The sequence below is a fragment of the Corvus hawaiiensis genome, chromosome 16, assembly GCF_020740725.1.
Source record: "Corvus hawaiiensis isolate bCorHaw1 chromosome 16, bCorHaw1.pri.cur, whole genome shotgun sequence".
In the NCBI taxonomy this organism is placed as follows: domain Eukaryota; kingdom Metazoa; phylum Chordata; class Aves; order Passeriformes; family Corvidae; genus Corvus; species Corvus hawaiiensis.
The window spans coordinates 6,792,527-6,810,889 of NC_063228.1; the positions used below are offsets into that span (position 1 = coordinate 6,792,527).

The window sequence follows — 18,363 nt, forward strand, 5'->3', positions numbered from 1 at the left end:
AGCCAGGAGGAGGGATGAAAGAAAGATGAATGAGAAACAGCCAGCTTAGAGCATCCCGTGTAGGTATTGGGGAGGTCCTTGGACCCTGGGTTGGCCACTCATGTCAGGGCCAGATGAAAGAGGAGGGTGGTGGGGAAAAGCTCAGTTTTCTCAGATTGCCTTATCATTTAGGTCGAAGCGGTGAGACACCGAGGGGAGAGGGAGCCAAGGGAGCCAGAGTGCCTTTGTTTTAGCAGCTCCAGAAATAACATTGCGATGAGTCATTAGTTTTTAGCTTCTCCGGGGCAGGAGGTGCAGGGTTATGTCCAGGGAAGCCTCCGACTTTGATCAGCAAGGTGAGCCCTGCTCTCTTAGCAGGGAAGACAGAAGAGGCTTTTTGATGCTGATCATGCTGTTTTGAGGTAGCTCAGGGTGAGATCTGCTCCAGGATGCTCTGGATCCAGATTTTATCAAGGGGATGGCAACTTTTCCATCTGCACAATTGAGCTTAGAGGTTTTAATGAGTAAAGTTAATTGGTGTTAGAGGTGGTGGTCTCCCACCCAGCCAGTGCTTGGGCTTAGATAGACATGACCGTGTCATGCAAACAGAGGTGATGTGGGTGTTGACACCTCAGAAGTGCTGAGAAGTCATGAAATCAGCCTTTTTGAACCCGTAAATTGTAGGCGCAGAACTATAAATGTTCCAGAAAAATAACGGTGTTTAATAACCAAAGTGTTTGGTGGTGATTTAATTTGCATATGGGGCTCTCTGGGGCTTGTGGTTTCAACCTTTCTCCCCACGGTGAGGTCAGGGTTTGAGGAGAGCAGGGCTGAGGTCTTCCTGAAATCCCAGGACTCCTGGAGGTGGGGATTTCAAACATATCAGAGCCGGGAAAGAACATGGACCAGATTGTTGAATTTATTGGATTGCAGTGTAAAAATAACAAATCCTTTAGTCTTCTCTCAGTCCCAGAGGAGAAGCTGGGGGTGACGTCCTTTGGGTCCATCCCACCTTGGCTTTACTAGGGTGGTAGTCACGGCTTGTGGTGCCAAACAGTGCCAGGCTCTTCCCTGTGAAGGGCAGGGCAGATTGGTAATTAGGGGGAGTAACACCAAGTCCCTGGAGAGCCATGAGGTCCCAGCTTGATTTACCATCCTGCAGAGGCATGTGTGAAGTTGGAGGTGGCTGGGAGCGTGTTGTGGTGTATTACCTACAAACAGCCAGGCTGGGTCTGCGATGGGGATGGGGATAAGGATGATTATGGGGAGGAAAAGGACAGGGGAGACGAGAACAAGCAGTCTGCTTTTGCAGGTGCTGTGTCCCCTTATGAGGTTTGGTCTGGTTTGCAGCTTGATGCCTCCTATCTCGAGTAATTAACAGGGAAAAGAGAGGGCCTGGTTATCCATCCTTCAAGAGCAAGGGGTTGAATTGAAAGGCAGCGCCTTGGAAGTGGATCAAATAGCTCTCCAGCCCCCCGCGTATGGCTCGGAAACTTGCTGCCGTGCTGCGTTATCAAGGTGAACAGCTTTAGTTCAATTAACGAGAGGCTCAGAGCGGAGTCGTGGGAGGAGGCAGGGCTGGGCGTTTGCGCCCTTCGGGCAGGAGCTGGGGCGCGGAGCTGCGCGGCAGCGATCCCGGCACCGCCGGCGGCAGGGCACGGGTGCCCCGGTGTGCCAGGGCCACCGCAGCTCTGCGTCCTTCGGCGAGGGGACCACCTCCCCCTCCTCACCTCTGCGACGGGTTTTATTTACCCCTTGGAAAAATCAGTGTGTGTGGAAGGGTTGCTCTTTGTTACCACCTCCCTTTCCCCTCCTGCTAATAATAAACCTCCCCAAAATCAATCGCTCCCGGCGATGAGCTGCCACCAGCTCACCGTGCACCTAAATCCCCGCAGATGATGGTGCTGGGAGCCCGCGCGCCTGGATTTTTCCTGCCGGTCGCTGCCTGGGCTGCAGCTGGCTCCGGCACGCAGAAAGCTGCAGGTGTGATTTGTTCATTTGCCTCCACCTCCCCCCCTCCCCGCGCTGCCTCCCTCCTGCTCTGCTTCCCTGCCGAGCCCACCTAGCTCATCCCACCCAGCTCATCGCGGCGGCCAGACCCGCATCCCACCCTGCGCCGACTCCGGCATCTCCCGGTGCAGTGCTGGCGGAGGGTTGGGATCGCTGGGGCTGGAGAGTGTGTGTGTGTGCGTGGAGGGGAGGGGGGGTTAATCTGATCATACGAGGTTGGAAGAGGAAAAAAAATCAAAACTATAAAGAAGGCAGCAGCCTCCTCCTTTTCCCTCTCCCCCGCTCCAGAGGATTAAGCCTACAAAAAAAAAAAAAAAAAAAGAGAGAGAGAAAAAAAAATGTCTGCAGCTTTCTGTTGACCCTGCATGATGGCATTTTTGCGCTCTGTGTGCTGCCTCTGCTGATTGCTATTCCTGGCACAAACACACACACACGCGCACACACACACACACGCAGCCCCAGCACGGCTCACACGGGCACGGCGAGCCCACTCCAAAATACAAAAAAATCCCCCCCCAAAAAAAAACCCCAAAAAAACAACAAACCAAACCCCAAACCATCCCCAAACCCAACCCAAACCCGTGCCGCTCGGTGTCCCTGGCCACCCTGGTCTCTGTCGGGAGAGCTGCCAGCACCCGCTGCCGCTCGCCCTCTCCTCCACCCCACTTCTCACCTCGGTCCCCAGCTCCAGCGAGCACTTTCTGCCGGAGCCGCCCGCAGCCAGAGCCCTCCACCACTCCTACCGCTGGCATTACATTTTCAGGCTGGATGCTATAGGGCCGTTTCTAATTACCTTATATCCCCTAGTGGTCTATGAATAATGGTTAGTGAAGGAGCTCAGAAGGGCTGCTGAGAAGGGAAGAAAAAAAAAAAAAAAAAAAAAGGAGAATTGTGCTATTTCTCACATTTTTTTTTCTAAGGATCTAATCTGGCTACTGTGCTCTGGAAGAGGAGGAGAGCGAGCCAGCAGGAGAGAGAGGAGAGAGCAAGGACCATCGCAGGTATTGTTGCAAGCTACATCTTTGTGCTTTTTTTTCCTTTTTTCCTTCTTTTTTTTTTTTTTTTTTTTTTTTTTCCTCCTGAAGCCGCAGCAGAATTGGAAGGGGGGGGGGCTCGGGAGGGGGGGGCGGGTGAGGGTGTGCGGACAGAGCTTTTTCCGGATTTATTTTTCTCTTGTGCAACTCGTGTGCTGCTGCGATTGAATGGATGCACGGCGCCGGCATCGCGGAGTTTGGGGAGGGAGGGGGGATTATACGTACGTGTGTCTGTGCTCTGTGTGTGTGTTGTGTGTGTGTCCTATTTGCAGCAGCAACGGAGGAGCCGGGGGGCGTGGGGGGGGGGGGGGGGGTTGTTTTGCTTTTCTGGAAGTAATAAAGAAATTTGCAACCGGTCCAAAACCCCTCCTGACTTGCGGATTGATGGGTGTCTGAACAAAGATACAGCTGAGACTTGGAAATGTTTGTGTGTGGAAGGGATGGATTCGTTTTGCTTGTCCTAACTCCCTACTTTTGCAAAGTTAAAATAATAATGGGCACGGGGCTGCGAAATCCTCTGCAGAGGGAAGTCTTCCCGGGGAGGCTTATTTAATTGAGGAGTTATGGATGTGCATGGTTTTATACTTCCAAAAGTTGCGGCGGTGCCGCGGGCGGGCGCCTGGCTCTCCTTGCCGTTGTCTGCACGTGAGAACGCTGACTTGATGGATTTTCTTTCTTTTATTCGGTGGCTGGCGGGGCAGGAAAAAATGGATCTAGCAGATAACCCAAGGAATCGTGGGGTTTGCACATCTGGCTGCGCCTTTGGAAAGCCCCTCGGTGGGACTTTCACCTCCCGCTCCCTTTCTCCCACGGCAAATTTTGCCTCCAGATCCTCCGTTGACATTAATAAACAAACAAACCAGGGAATAACCGTGGAGCCCAGTGAGGGGGCTCGGAGTGCTGCCCGGGGGGGGGGGGAACCGTGTGCTTTTGTTTTAAATAACGAAACGGCGATGATTGAAAACATATGAATAGGATGCAATGCAGAGCGGGTGTGTTACGGGGCGGGGGGGGAAGAGCTGGAAAACTGCTTATACGACAGAAGCAGAGCTTGAATGAGTGTGGTGAGATGAAAGGCGAGGGGTCCGTCCCTCGCCCGGCTGCGAGGCTGCGAGGGGGGGGCGATTCCCAAAGGCAGAGGAATGATCTCGGGGGGGGAAAGCTCATTGGGGTAAACGAAAAAAAAAAAAAAACCAAAAAACCACAACAAACCTGAAGTATGTGATTATATCCCGTCCAACTTTGCCGGTTGCGGCGTTAATAGAGCTAATTGTACTCAAAAATAATAAAACCGGGGGAAAATATGCCTGTGTGTGGAGGGGGGAGATGTGTGGGGAGCAGAAGGAGGTCCCGAAACCCCACCGGCCCCCCAAAAGTGCCGCCGAGGTGGGGCATACCGAGGTGGTATCCAAACGTGGCCGGATTGTGTTTATTTGGGCGGAAATAAAGATGGAGCAACTGCCCTGGGGAAGGCTGTAATCCCCCAGGGAACGGCTCCGAAACCGCGCCGGTGCTGCCCTTCGCTGCCTGCCCTTCGCTGCCTGCCCTGCCTGGCCTTGCTTTTGTGTTTGTTTGCTTCCGAGGAGGGGGGAGAAGGGAGCTGGGGGGGGGGGGCGCGAAGGCGGGGAGAAGCCGCGAGGGCGGAGAGCCGATTTAAATTGGACTTAATGGATTCCCAGGGCAGCTCTTTTAGATGAAAGTCAAAATAAGAGCCAAAGTGAATCTCAGCAGACCTGTCTGTTGCATTAGAGATGCAGCCCTTCCTCTCCCTCCCTCCCTCCCTTTATTCTTTAAAAGAGAGGGGGAAAAAAGTGTTATCCGTACGGAAGACGGCGTGGAGTTTCTCATTCCTATAATGCGAGCTCTAATTGAAGAACTTGCAGCCTCTTGGGAGAGTCTTTACTGATAGCTGCTTTTGTTATTCATGCCGCGCTCTGTTTTCTTGGGATTTTTTGGGGGGGCTGGTGCAAGTCTGGCTGTGCCGGGTGTGATGCTGTGTTCCCCCCCAGGCTGGCTCTGTGGGCTGATGGCAGGTAGGACCCCCTGGTCCCCTCCTCAGGGGGTCACACCGGGCTCCCCCGGGTAGGTTGTGCTGTGCTGGAGGAGGAGATGAGCAGCTGAAACCCCCTGGGAGCTGTCGGGGTGAGATGCTGCAGTCTGGCTGCGGGTGGCTCTCATCGTCACAGGACCCCCTGGGATGGGGACGGATCCTGCCCAGCGTGGCACATGGGAATGGGTGCAAAGCAGAGCTTCTGCCTCCTGCTTGCGTGCATTGCAATGACTTAGGGGTGCCTTGGGGTGCCACAAGGCTGCTTGGTGCAGAGGGCACAGTGCAGTCCTGCTGTCACAGCTCTCCTATCCCACGGGGGTCTGTGGTGTCACCTGGAGGGGACAGGTGTTGTGTCAAAGCTACATGGATCCTCTGCCCACCCAGGGTGAGGAGCAGGACACAGTCACAGTGCACAGGACTTGTGCTGGGCAGGAGAGGAGAGTTTCCCTCCTCTCTTGCCTTTTCTGTTGTTCAGGAATTCAGGATGGGGGTGCACAGGGAGACTGGCAGATGGGGCTCCCCCTTTCAGAGATCTCATCACCCCCACTTCCCCTCCCAGCCCCCGTGGGTGGCCAGAGGAGGTGGTGGCCATCCCCAAGCCTGTGTCCCCATGAGGTCCCCTGGTGATGCTGCCCGTGGCAGTGGGCTGGTTTGATGCAGCCAAAAGCTCCTGGGGGGAGGTCCCTGTTGTCCCTGTGTCCCTTTCCCAGCCTTGGGCACCCGTTTGAACTACACTTGAGCTCTACATGGATGAAAACAAGAGCCACAAGCCCCGGGGCTGCTCTCGGTGGCATTTGGTGGCTGTGGGGTGAATATGGCTGGGGAAGAAGATGTGCAAGCAGGATGGGGCTCCGCCAGCCCATCGGCTTAGCACGGAGGCAAAGCAGTTAACCTGGACATCTGATCTCCCCGGGAATTGTGTATTGACCCTGACGGCGATGCATCAGGAGCGACAGACTCTCCATCATCGATCCCTCTCCTCCCATCACCAGGTGTCGACACTGACAGTCGTGGAGCCAGCTTTAATTTCAGGCCTCTGGCTCCAGCACGTAACACTTAGCCATGGTCCCAAGGTGCCGCCAGGCTTTGCAAACAAACACCTCCACGGGCAGGTGACCATCCCCATTTTGTGGCAGGGATGGCGCTTGCTGCAGGTGGCCAGCTGAGCTGGGGACAGAGCTGGCAGGGGACCATCTCAGGGCCGTTGGGCAGGGTGACATTGTAGCCTTTGGTGGGGGATCCAGGGATGACCTGGAGTTCCTGCTTTGCCAGTCTTTGCTAGGAAAACCCTCTGATCTGGTCCCCTTGTGCCATCACTGTTGAACAGCAGAGGATTTGCTCAAGCTGGGGTGTCCCAGTCTTTTTGTAGCCTCTTCTGGGTGACCTCATCTGGCCTGGATATGTCTTGCCTTCCCCACCTCTAAAATGGCCACTGCCAAATGTGCTGGGTGGTCAGGTGTGTGTGCCACAGAGACCTGCTGGGGAGCGTGGTGGGTTTTTTGGGTGCCTGGATTCTGGGCAGGACTCAGGCACTGGCGGGGGCCGGCTGGCACATCCTCCTTCCCAGCATCTTGAGATTTCCGAGACGCACGCAGCCAAGCTGAGGCTGAAAAAGCTGCTTGTGGTTCAAGAGCATCTCCTCGACAGAGAAGAGAGGGAGGCTTTTCATTCCTCCCTTTCTTTTGGAGCTATCCAAGCTCCCCATACCGGTGCAGGGGCTCTTCCTGCTCCCCCTTGCAAGGGAACGTTAAAAGCCAGGGGCAGCGGATATCTTGACACCCCGTCAATCCGAGCCTTTTACAGCAGCAGTCTCTGAAGGCTGGCACTGCTGCACAGAAGAAAACAAGTGAGAAGAGGGGGGGAGGTGAGAGCAAGCCTTTGCAGCCGACAATCGATAATTGTGGTGTCACTCACTGCCTTGGAAGTTCCCGCATCCCCACGGTCGCTGGTGGAGGGGAGAAGGGGAGGGTGAGAGCTGGGCTCTGCCCCGCCAGCACCGGGCATGGGGCAGGGAGGGTGGCGGAGGGCGAGAGCCTGGCCCCGAGCAGGAGCCTCCCGCTGCATTACTCACCACTTGATGTAGCTTGAACCTTTCAACTCCCTCCCCTTGGGGATGGAGCGGGCTGGGCAGAAGGTGTTGACGGAAAATGCTCTCCTTTCTTAGCTTTGAGGGTTTTTATTCCCCTTTCCTTCTTTTTTTTTCCTTCCCCACCTCTTTCTATGTGCATTTTGGGCTTTAATAAACCCCCCAAAATATAAAAGAAACCCAAAAAACCCCCCAACCCAGCTCGCGCTCGTGTGTCTCTGTCTTAGCAAAAGCCGAGGCAAAAGATCAAGGAATTCTTCCTTTTGTGCAGCTTTCAAGACCAAAGATGTGCTGGTGAAAAGGGGAGGCTCAGAGTACCAGGCACACACAAGTGTTAAAGGAGAGGCTTCCCTTTTGTCTCCAAGGCAATCAGCCGGTGAAGGGATCCACAAATTAATTAAAAATTGCTCTGTCTTGATTGAGTTATTCCTGCTCGCATCCCACCTGCCTATCAAAAGACTGGGAATGGCAGGAGGAAATTCCTATTTCTTTCCCAAACAGCTCAGACACGTACCACGGTCTGTCTCGCTTGCCTTTTATCCCAGGCAGCAAAGGAAATAAAAAAAAGAAAGGGCTGGCGCGGTATCCAAAGAGATCTCTCCCGGAGGATGCGTCCCCTCTCCTGCGCTAACAAATGCTGTGGTATTTGGACGATTTGGAAGAAAAATGAGCAGATTTACGTGTCAGGCATGGGCCAAATTGTAGTTGTAACTCCATGAAGTTGATGGAGATCCATCGGAGATTAATTTGGCCCCAGGTCTGGCGCTTGCTCCGCAGGGAATAGGCTGGATCTCTGCCTTGGTTGAAATGAGGTATTCAAATGGGTTTGTTGTGGCTGTGCTATGCCCAAGTGGTAGAGCCGAGCAAAAATCCCAACTGGTTGTATCCCCGCTGCCAAAGCACCATAAATACACCTCGAGCTGTCAAGTCCTGCACAGTCTCTACCGCATTTACCACTGAGAACGCTTCAAGGGGGTAGATTTATCTGTAGGGGCTGTACACAAGTCTCCCTGTGTGCTTTGCTAAGAGGCTTGAACTCCGTCCCGGTGTCCTGGTGGGGGAAGCCTTTCTCCCCTCCTGCTTATGGGATTTTTACCCGAACCGAGCCTGCGCCAGGGCTCAGCCTGAGCCCCAGAGAGCCCAGCCTTCCTTCACTGGGCTCAGGCTCTGGTTTGAGGGGGCATCATCAGTCAGTGCCTCTGAGCAGGATTCGAGGGGGTGGTTTGCTGCTTTGCAGTCAGACCTTGCTTCCTCCGCTTTATTGTCATCTCCGCTCTTAGTCACCGCTCGATGCCTCACCAGGGGACACTGCTCCTGCTGCATTTATGGCAGCCACTAAAATTGGCTGCTCCGACGGGGAGGGACACTGGGCATCAGGGAGGCTCTGCCCAGCTCCCTTATGGTCCTTGGTGTCGTGTGGGGAATGTAGGGGAGCTGCAGGGCAGGTCAGTCACCAAATGGGTCCCCTGTGCTGAGGATGGACCTCCAGCTCTGCTGGGTCCCTCCAGCTGATGCATGAGGGGATATGGGAGCAGTGCTGGAAAAGAATGGCAGCAGCCACGTTCTCAGGTGGAGATGGCCGGCGTGTAAATGAAAATCAGATGCTCGATAAAGTAGGAAAGCATAATTAAAAACGTTCACGGCTGCTGGCTCGCAAAGCGTGGGCACTCAGTGATCCAGCGAGGCACAGCCATCCCCCCCTCCCCAAACCCCACAGCTCTCATCCCGCGTCGTCCTGTAATAGCGTGTCCTTCACATGCCTGTCGCTACATGATCTATAGAACAGGGCTGGCCTCTCATACCACTGCCTTCCACCAGGCCGGTGACTGGAATCTCCAGAGGAGACTCTAGTCCTATCATAGCATGTCCTTCACCGTGACTGCTGCTGCACAGAGACATGGCAGCACGGGGCTCTAATACCTTGTAATTCACTGTGACTGCTGTGGCAGGACCTGCGCCGTGCTGTGCTGCCGCAGCCCTTCAGACCCCTTGGCTTTTGCATCTGCTTTTGGGCTTTAGAGCAAGGGCTGGGTGGGAGGGGACATATGGTGGTGGGACCTTGGAGATGTCCTGGGCTTGGAGCCTGGTCCCCGGCTCCCTGTGGGCGTGGGAAGGTGCTGAGTATCCCTGGGACACGGTCCCATCCTGGCTCCTGGGTGGTTTAAAGGAGGGAGTGCTGGGGGCCAAGCCCTGCCTTGGCAGGGGAGAAATCCCTGTGAGTGTGCCAGGGTGAGAAATGGCCCTTGGATGCAAAGAAAGCGTCCTTCCTCTGGGTGCTTTGGGCATCATAATAAATGTCAATATCTCCGTGCACACAAAGGAGAAGGGGACATTTGGCTACCGAGCGCGTTTGTTCCAGGAGCTGATTTACTTTGAAGACTTAAAGGGTTCTTTGATGCTTCCCTCTTCGCTGGTTAACCCTGTTCCTTTGCCAGTTAAATAGAAATGCAGCTGCCATCAATAAAGCCCTTCTGGAGGCTGTTCCATGGACATTGCCACACCGCTCCCAGTGCTGTGCTGGACGTTGCTCCCTCTTCCATTGATCTGGTTTAGCTTCTCCATGGGCAGAAGGCGGCTGCACTCCTGAGCTTTTGCTGCCCTGGTAAAGCAAGGATCCCTGTGAGGTGTGAGGGTTTTCCAGCCAAGCAATGGAGATCCCAATGTTCACAGCATCCCCTTGGAGCTGTGGGCCTCAGTGCTGTGGATGTGCACGGAACAGGGTGTGGGTGACCATGGCTCAGCCGGGAACCAGATTTGGGGTTGCTGCTTTGTGTTGCTGGGTTTTCTTTGAAGAGGAGGCATTGGAAAGCCTGGATGCTGGAGCCTGCAAAAAAAGTGAGGATGTCTTGTCAGGGCTCCCAAGATGGGAGAAGAGAGTGTTTGGTGCTGAGATGGATGAGGGAGCAGATTTTGGGAGCTAGTGCTTCCCTGCAGCATGATGCTCGGCTTGTTTTCCAAAAAACAGGATTTGGCATCTCCTGTTTTGCTTCCATACAAATCGTCAGCATTGTTGCTGCTCCTGCTTGCAGTGGGGAAGGAGGAATTTGGCCCAGTGGCTTTTTTTCCTCCCGCTTCCCCCAGCAGCCTAGGCTACAGATCTGCAAACAGCTGTAAGGATAGCAGAGATCATTAGCTGGCAGGATCAGATGAGATAGTTTCTTAAAAGGATTGTCTGATTTCTCTATTGATCAGCCTGATTTAAAAGGGGGAGTTGGGTCAGAGGGCATAAATTATCATTGAAGGAGGGGTGAAGGCCTCAAAGGCTGTGCTGCACTTAGCTGCAGTGCTGAGGAATGTATCTCTGGGCAGGGACGTGCAGAGCTGAGCACCGTGGCTGCCGGCCAAGCTGGGTCTCCTCTACAGTGAACTGGGAACGGAGTCAAGGGAAGTGCATTTAAACTTGGGTAAAGAGCCTCTCTCTCTTCACCAAACTGGTTTCTGCAACCCCCACTGGTATGGCAGCAGTGGGTGTTTGGGGTCAGAGGGGGAAGGGGTGCAGCGTGTGGCCCCGTGTGAGGTTTGGGGTGCGGCGATGGGTTGGGGCCACTGTGGGGTCCTGCTGGCTCTGAGCTCCCTCCCTCCCTGCCCGGAGAGAGGATGCTCTCACCCTGCAGAGACCTGCGACCTCTCTCTGGCTTTCCCCAGGCTCCCTGTGTGGTCTCCAGCGAGATTTTGAACCACGGGAGGTTTCTGCCTCCCTGGCTGTAAAATGAAGCTAATCTGCAACCTGAGGTTGCTGCTTTCCCTGTTCTTGTGATCACTGCCCAGGACTTCTGCATCTCCTGCCACTGGAGTCACAGGGCTTGCAGGCTTTGCAGTGGCCTCCACAGCTCTGGATTATGGGAAGAGGAATGGGAAAACATCCAGGGAAAATAAGACACCATTCACATTGATGGCAGAGGGTCTGGTTTTGGGGACATGGCACATCTTCCACACCAGCTTGCTCTGCTGCAGCACGGATCCTTATTCATTTTTCCCTCATTCTCATCCATCCTCATGATGGAGGAGCCTTTTGTGCCCACGTCAGTGTCCTGTCTCTACCTTCTCCCAGGGTTTGCATCTCCCACAGCTCTCTGGGGCAGGACCGTGGGGATCTGCAGTGGGGTTGTGTCACTGTGACAGGGTTGTGTCACTCCAACAGGGCATGAGCTGGAGCCAGGACAGGCTGTCTCAACAGGGAAAGCTGCAGGAGCACTTTGGGGATGCCAGATCATCCTCTGATTGGGGTCTGTGCCCTTTCCAACCCTGATGGAGTTTGTTCCTCTTATTTCTGGCTGTGCTAAAATGAAACAGTGCAAGAAGTGTGATTTCTGGAGCTGTGGGCAGGTCTGAGGTGCCCCGGTGTGTGCTGGGTTGGGGCATCTGCCTGGAGTAGTGTCATGGGGGAGGCAGACACAGCCACACTGCTGGTGTCCCCAGGCTGGGGGGCTGAAAGTGGGCCTGTCTGCCCTTTCCCAGTGCTGTTCCACAGGCCAGTGGTGCAGCCAAGGCTGCTGCCCACCCTGGTGCTGCCCATCCTCTTGCTCCTGCCCTCCTGCATGGAATCATTGAATCACAGAATCATGAAGGTTGGGAAACCCTTCTGAGACCGTCGAAGTCCAACCATTAACCCAACACTGCTAAGCCCACCACTAAACCATGTCCCCAAGTGCCACATCCACACATTTTTTGAACACTTCCAGGATGGATGAACACTCCACCAATACCCTGGGCAGCTTGTTCTGATGCCTGACCACTCTTTTGGTGAAGACATTTTTCGTAATATGCAACTTCAACTGCCCCTGGCTCAACTTGAAGCCATTTCCCCTTGTCCTATCACTTGTTACCTGGAGCAGAGCCTGACCCCCACCTAGCTGTACCCTTCTGTCAGGGAGTTTTGGAGAGTGAGAAGTTTCCCCCGAGCCTCCTTTTCTCCAGGCTGAGAAGTTTCCCTCAGCCGCTCCTTGTGCTCCAGATCCTTCCCCAGCTCCGTTGCCTTTTTCTGGATGCACTCCAGCACTTCAGTGCCTTCCTTGGAGTGAGGGGAACATCCCCATATGCCCCATCCCTGTGCATGGTGGCTGCTGGGGACAGCAGCATGGTGGTTCCCCATGACGTGTGGCTTGGAAGGAGATGAGCCAAGTCATTTTCACGCAGCGCTTCTGCCAGGTGGAGAGCAGGGGACCAGCATCCCAGCCCAGGGCATGGCTGGGAGCAGGCAGTGCCAGGCAGAGAGTTCAAAGGCTGAGCCATGGCAGCAGGGGCTCGCAGCAGCCCCACTCCCACTGTGGAAGAGAGCATCTCTCCCAAGCATCCGCCAGCACTGGCCTCCCGGCATGGCTGGGGGCGCAGCCACCAGCGTGCGGCAGCTGGGCCGGCATTATCCTGGAAATGTCATCCGAATGCCAGCCCGCCGGTGAGCGCCAGGACGTGGCAGGAGGCGGTGACTCGGCTTGCCGGCATTGGCTACCATTTTAGAGGAAATGTGGAGCGGCGGGTAATTATTTCTCGTTCTTAATTGAAATTTCAGCCTCAGTGGTTTGCGAGAGCGGGCGGGAGCAGGAGCACAGGCGAGCGTGACACGAACGCAGGGCTCGTTGTGGGATGAGGGGGAGCACGAGTGAGCCAAGCCTGTGAGTGGCAAAGCATCTCCCAGCTCATGCAGGGTGCAGCACTCCTGGGAAGGAATTCCCATAGCCCACAGCATGGCCTGCTCACGGTTGCAAAATAAAACCAACCCTCCAGAACGCCAAGATTTTAATTTTTTTTAGCGGGGGAGGATGGTTTATTGTTTCTTTATTCCTCTATTTCTGTTTTGCTTCGGATGAAGGGCCAATTAACTGGAATTAGGCGCTGCAGCCTGGCACCCTGCGTCGGCTCGGAGCAATCAGGTGTAGCGCAGCATGGCTGATGAGAGCCAATCAAGATGTATAAATGAGGTGTTGACATTCAAACAGCAGGTACCCGCGCCGCCCGACCGCAGCCGCGCCTGCGTGCTGCCGAGCCCGCAACACGGGGCCAGGCACGGAGAAGGGCCTGGCCCGGTGGGGCAGCCAGGTCTGCTTTGGCTCCAAAGTGTTTTGTGTTAAGCGTGATGGTGGGGACACACTGAGCTGCCCATGCTGGGGGTGGTGGGTGTGAGGGTTGGTAGTGGACACCCCTGCCAAGGTCTGTTTACTGGCAGCCCCTGTGCCCAGTGCTGATGCATCCCATGGTCAAGGAGGTGCAGCAGCTGCCCAAGCCCTTAGCGCTTCTCCAGGGTGGGGAGCCAAGAAAAATATTGTTCCTTTGGGGAAACTGAGGCACGGAGCAAGATGGTGGACAAGGTCCACAATGCTGGGGCCTGGTTTCACCCTCGAGGTTTTGTATTTCCATTGCTGGGATCAGTTTTGCCTCCAAGTCCCTGGGGCTGAACAGCATCGGGACACATCCGTTCCGCCACTGCCTAGGGACCATGGATGGTGACCTTGGTGTGACCACCATGCTGGCAGGTGCAGGGCCGGCACCCTCCAGCAGTTTGTCACCCTCAGCTCTTGGGTTGCCATAGCTGCCACCATGGGACACCCTGGGAGGTGGGGACCAGGGACACCAGTGGTGTGGCAGCACCACACAGGCCAGAGGAGCTCAGAGGCCATCCAGGGAGGAGAAAGCAGCTCCGTGGCGAACAACCTCATCAGCGTTTCCTGTCTCACGATGGAGAAATCGCATGTGGTGAGAGGCTCTAAAAATAGGCTCGGCAAACTTTTAACCACATTTGCAGATGTTAAAGGTAAAGCCAGAGCAGCTCCAGGGAAGAAAACATCCCTGGCCATGCCTCCCTGGTGTTAACCTTCAGCTCCACTGGTGACAGGGAGCCGGCTCTGAGGGCAGGAACCCCCGGATGGGCAGCGGGGCCGAGCCTCTGCCTCGTCGCATCGCTCTCCTGTGCGTCCCCATTAAGCGTGCGGCGGGAGGACATTAGGAGCAGGAGCACGTACTGGCAGGCTCTGTCTAACAGCGCTGCCGCCTGACCCTGATTTGTAGCAGGGCTGAGCAGGGAGGTTTGCTGTAGTGTTACAGCTCTTCCTGTGGTAATAGCCAGCCGGGCAGCACTTGCACAGCACTGCCAGTGGCACTGGGAGCCCACAGTGGCACAGGGAACCCACGGCTGATGGGGTGGGAAGGAGATGCTGTAGCTGGGTCATGGCACATTTGCTTGCAAGAGAACTGAGGGGGCATGTGGGGACACGGTGTTGCTGCTGGAGTTGTGTCTCCCCATGGCAGCAGTGCTGGTGCCCAGCATGGTGGCAGGGACACGGCTGAATCTGCCGCCTGTCCTTGTCCCTACCAGCCCAATGACCCCATGTCCAGTGGCTTGTCCTGCACGCTGCAGTGGCTGCATGCCACTGGTGTTGCTGTCTCCTTGCCTCCTGCTCCTGTGTCACATCGCCAGGGCTGGAGTCATTTGGGGACAGTGGCCAGGGCTGCCACGTCCTCTCCCAGCTGAGGCGTCAGCTCCCTGATGGTACCCAGGGGATGTTGTTTCACTTCCCCCTATTTCTGCCATGCCAAGGGTGACAAACCATCAGGGGGTGCCAGCCCTGTGCCCACAGTGGCCACAGCAAGGTCCCTGTGTACCGTCCCTGTGGGGATCTCTGTGTGGGCATGGATGCATCCCATTGCCATGCATTCCATGGGACTTGCAGAGGCAAAACTGACCTGGTAATGAAATGGACATAAAAAACCTGGAGGGTCGAGGTGAACCCTAAGGCTGTGGTCCTTGTGGAGGGCTGGCAAGGGGCGTTCTGCCCACAAAAGATGGAAGAGGCAGCACCATCTGCCAGCATCGCTCCGGGGTGCTGTGGTCCCTGGCCTGTGCCAGCCCCACAGTGCCAAGTGGGAGAGAGCAAGAATCTTTACCCTCACGAACATGGGAGGTTGACTTGGACCAGCAGAAAGATGAAAGAGACAGAGAGAGGGAACGATTAAAGGGAAGAAATCGAGATTCCTCGCGTTACCTTGGCTGCCCGCTGCCTGATGCTGGCAACTCGCCGGCCCTCGGCACCTCTCGCACGCAGCTCAGTGCTGGGGCACAGGAGGGCACATGACTTTCTCCTCAGGAGGGAACTTCCCAGGAAGATTTTAATAGTTGCTGTTTGTGTGATGTCTGGGGGAATCCATTCCTTTCTGTCTGCCATTGCCTGGCTTCACCTTCTGCTGCTGGCAACTGCTGCGTCCTCACGGCTGCATTTGGGGTGATGGTTTGGGTTGTTGTCAGACTTCACCTGCAGCCCTGGAGGGAAAAAACTGTCCCTCAGAGTTTCATTTAGCTAAAAAATCCAACCCAAACCCAACCTCAAACAGGTGCAGGCTGCCTCAGGGTGGAATGACCGGGATGCTGGGGAGCAGCGCTGGTCCCCAAGAGTCTCCGCTGGCCACATCGGGATTGGTGTTTTGGCAAAAGGTATCACCTTGCCAGTAGGAATAATAGCCAGGAGGGGGAGGGGGCTGGGGCAGGCAGACAAGCAAATCCGTTTTATCAGACGCCGCATATTTTATGAAAGCACATTTCAGCTCTTCAGCCTTGGAAAGCTTTTCATACCCTTTAATTTTCTAATAAAAAGGAATTACGTTTGCTGAAAAGCCAGTAACAAGATTCACTGTCATTGTCTTTTGTACAGACCATAATTCCTGGCTGGGGCTCCTGCCTGCAGCCCCGTTGTGTGGTCCCAGGTGTGGGTCCAGAGTGCTGGCAGGGGGGCCTGAGGGCCATGGCTGTGCCGGCAGTGGGCAGGGGAGAGCTTTGCCAGTGGGAGCTTGTGGCAGGTGCCCAGGAATGACGAGGGTGGAGGTGACCACCACATTTGTCTGCATCCACAGTTATCCCTCTTGGTGCCCAGCACAGATCCCTGAGAAAGCAGCATCTGGTTTTGAGGTGGTTCCTGTTGTCTGTGTGTGCCAGGTGGGACGGCCTTTGAACCAAAAATCAGTTTAATTGCCCGGTCATTGGCCTTATAACCATGAGCTTGAGAGTGGTGTGAAGTCCTGGCGAGGCTGGTGGCTGGCAGATAGCTTTCCTGGTCTTTGATGTGACTGGGACAGGTTGTGGTTACACACGTGTCGGAGCAATGGGGTGTCTTTGCTGGTGTCCCCCGGCTCCGCACTGGCCCTACAGATCTGACTGGTGAAAACGTTCAGCTGGGCAGCTGGCGATTCCCAGTTATCCCCCGCCATCATGGGTATCCCTCCTGCAGGCTGCAGGATCTGGCATGCAAACAGCAGCTACCACACGTGTGATTTCAGCAAGCCCAGGGCACTTCCAAAATCCAACCAACCACAGCCTGTGACAGTGTGCAAAGCATGTCTGGGTGCCAGCTGGGGCCGGCACCAAGAGCCACCATCTCCTCCCAGCTCCCCGCAAACCCCGAGCACATCCTGGCGGTGTTTGCAGCATGGAGAGCCCTTACAGGTTTACTCACACCCCACTTTCCTACAGGGGTGCATCCCCCTCCGAGCGCTGGAGCCGCAGCTCTGCCCGTGCCGCGCGGGCTCCCGGCCGGCTGCCACGTGGCACCAGAACCACGATGCCGCAGCCGCTGGCGCTCCGTCTCCTTCCGAGTTGCTCATTTGAAGTTTCAGCTCGCCGGCTGTTTTCATGCAGGTGGGATGCAAAACCAGCCCACAAACACCAATAAATATCTTCTATATCCTCCCCCCCCGCCTCCAATTCTCGTTTTCATTCTTACTTCCCAGCTGGTTTTGGGGGGGAAAGTGGGTTTTCAAAGCTTTCCGTAAACGTGTGTAACAATAGGAAGCGTTGCCTTTTAGCCTGCGGCCGGCACAGTTTTAAATGAGGTCCCAGGTAGTCATGGTTACCTCTCCTCTTCAGTAAGAGATGACTTTTATTTCCTGCCTTTTGTATTTGCACATCTCAGATATACATTCTCCTAAACCATAATTGGTATTCACGGATAGACAGGAGCGCAGGAGCGAGCTGCCACAAGAGGGGAAAAGCCAGATGGACGCAGGGGGTGTCAAGGTCTCCAAGCCCCCAAACATCAGGAAATCTTAATTTCAAGTCATTTTTCCTCCCCTGGCAAGGGCGGGGAGGCAGACCTGTCTCTCCACAGCCTCAGGGCTTGTCCTGATCCCACCTCCCTCGCAGCATCCTGGTTAGTCTGGTTGCAGCGCCAGAATTTGGGATTCACCCTGTGGTCCTGCAAGCCGTGTCTGGCATCCTGCATCCCTCCCAAGCATTGTGCTGACCTGGGAGGGTGAAAGAGGGGCTGTCCTGTGCCCCTTGTCCCCAAGCAGAGTCCTGACCCCCCAGGCACTTGGGGGGCCAAGCCTGCACCCCTTGATTTTTGGAGGCCCGAAGGGGAAGCAGAGCTGTGGGGCTGTGCACTCGCAGCGGGCACAGCCTGGGGAGCGGGCGCGGGAGGGAGAAGCGCTCAGCAATGATTGATGAAAGATCATAGCCTCATTCCACGAGATCATTGCTCAGAGTGTGGGCAAAGCTGCCTGTCCCAAGGGGACCATCGCCTGGATGCATGCAAGCCTGCAATTCAGGGCAGAGGGGATGCAAAGCCACATATTTTATGCCTTTTTTTTTTTTTTTTTTTTTTCTCTCTCTCTCTCTCTAAAGCACCAGGAAAACAAAAACCCAAGCTGTCTAATCAGAGACAAGCAGATTCCACCCACTTCCTTGGAAAACTTGCATTTGCTAGGAAATCATCTCGCTGCATTTACAGCAAGCAGAGTGCCCCAGCGGTAGCTCGTGCCTTTCTGGCAGGATGATAACCAGCGCTGAACAATTATTGCGCTGGAGCGGGAGCAGCAGACATATTGGCTTTTCTCAGCCAGCAGGAAAGAATTTGCAAAACTAAGCAGGCGACTGGAGCAGCTCGGATTTGCAGCGTTGGATGCGCGGTGCCGGGGATTCACAGCTCACCAGATTTGCTGGTGGCAGCATATCAGGGACTCACACACTGCATGCACCTGGGCTCCTATTTACATGATTTTTTTTTTTTCTTCTTTTTTTTTTTCTTTGCAAGGGAAGGGCCTGTTTTTGCTGCCTGGGAAATGCCTCTGATTCCCAGCTTCCCCCATGGACGCTCAGCCCCCCAGGTGTGCGCTTGGGCAGTGCAGAGAAGTTGTTTGCTTTTGTATTTTTTCCCTTTTAATGAGAAAAATGTGTACTTGTCACAGAATCGTAGAATGGTTTGGATTGGAAGGGACTTAAAGTC

The 18,363-nt window shown here is 55.0% G+C and overlaps 1 protein-coding gene and 1 long non-coding RNA gene across 5 annotated transcripts in view; one reads left to right on the forward strand and one right to left on the reverse strand.

The window, feature by feature from the left end:
- Positions 1-18,363, forward strand: part of RAI1 (retinoic acid induced 1) — a 74,699-nt gene that overhangs the window by 32,208 nt on the left and 24,128 nt on the right. For 3 of the 4 annotated variants that reach the window (XM_048320357.1, XM_048320353.1, XM_048320354.1), the window contains exon 2: positions 2,910-2,990. The gene's annotated coding sequence lies outside the window, so the exon portion shown is untranslated. Of the gene's footprint in view, positions 1-2,720; positions 2,813-2,909; positions 2,991-18,363 lie in introns of those variants that run through there. The other variant, XM_048320356.1, reaches the window with a different exon arrangement.
- On the reverse strand, positions 881-2,766 carry LOC125334011. The gene is made up of 2 exons (XR_007207049.1): positions 2,663-2,766; positions 881-1,050 (listed from the first exon to the last, which is right to left on the reverse strand). It is a non-coding gene; the product is annotated as an uncharacterized LOC125334011 (long non-coding RNA).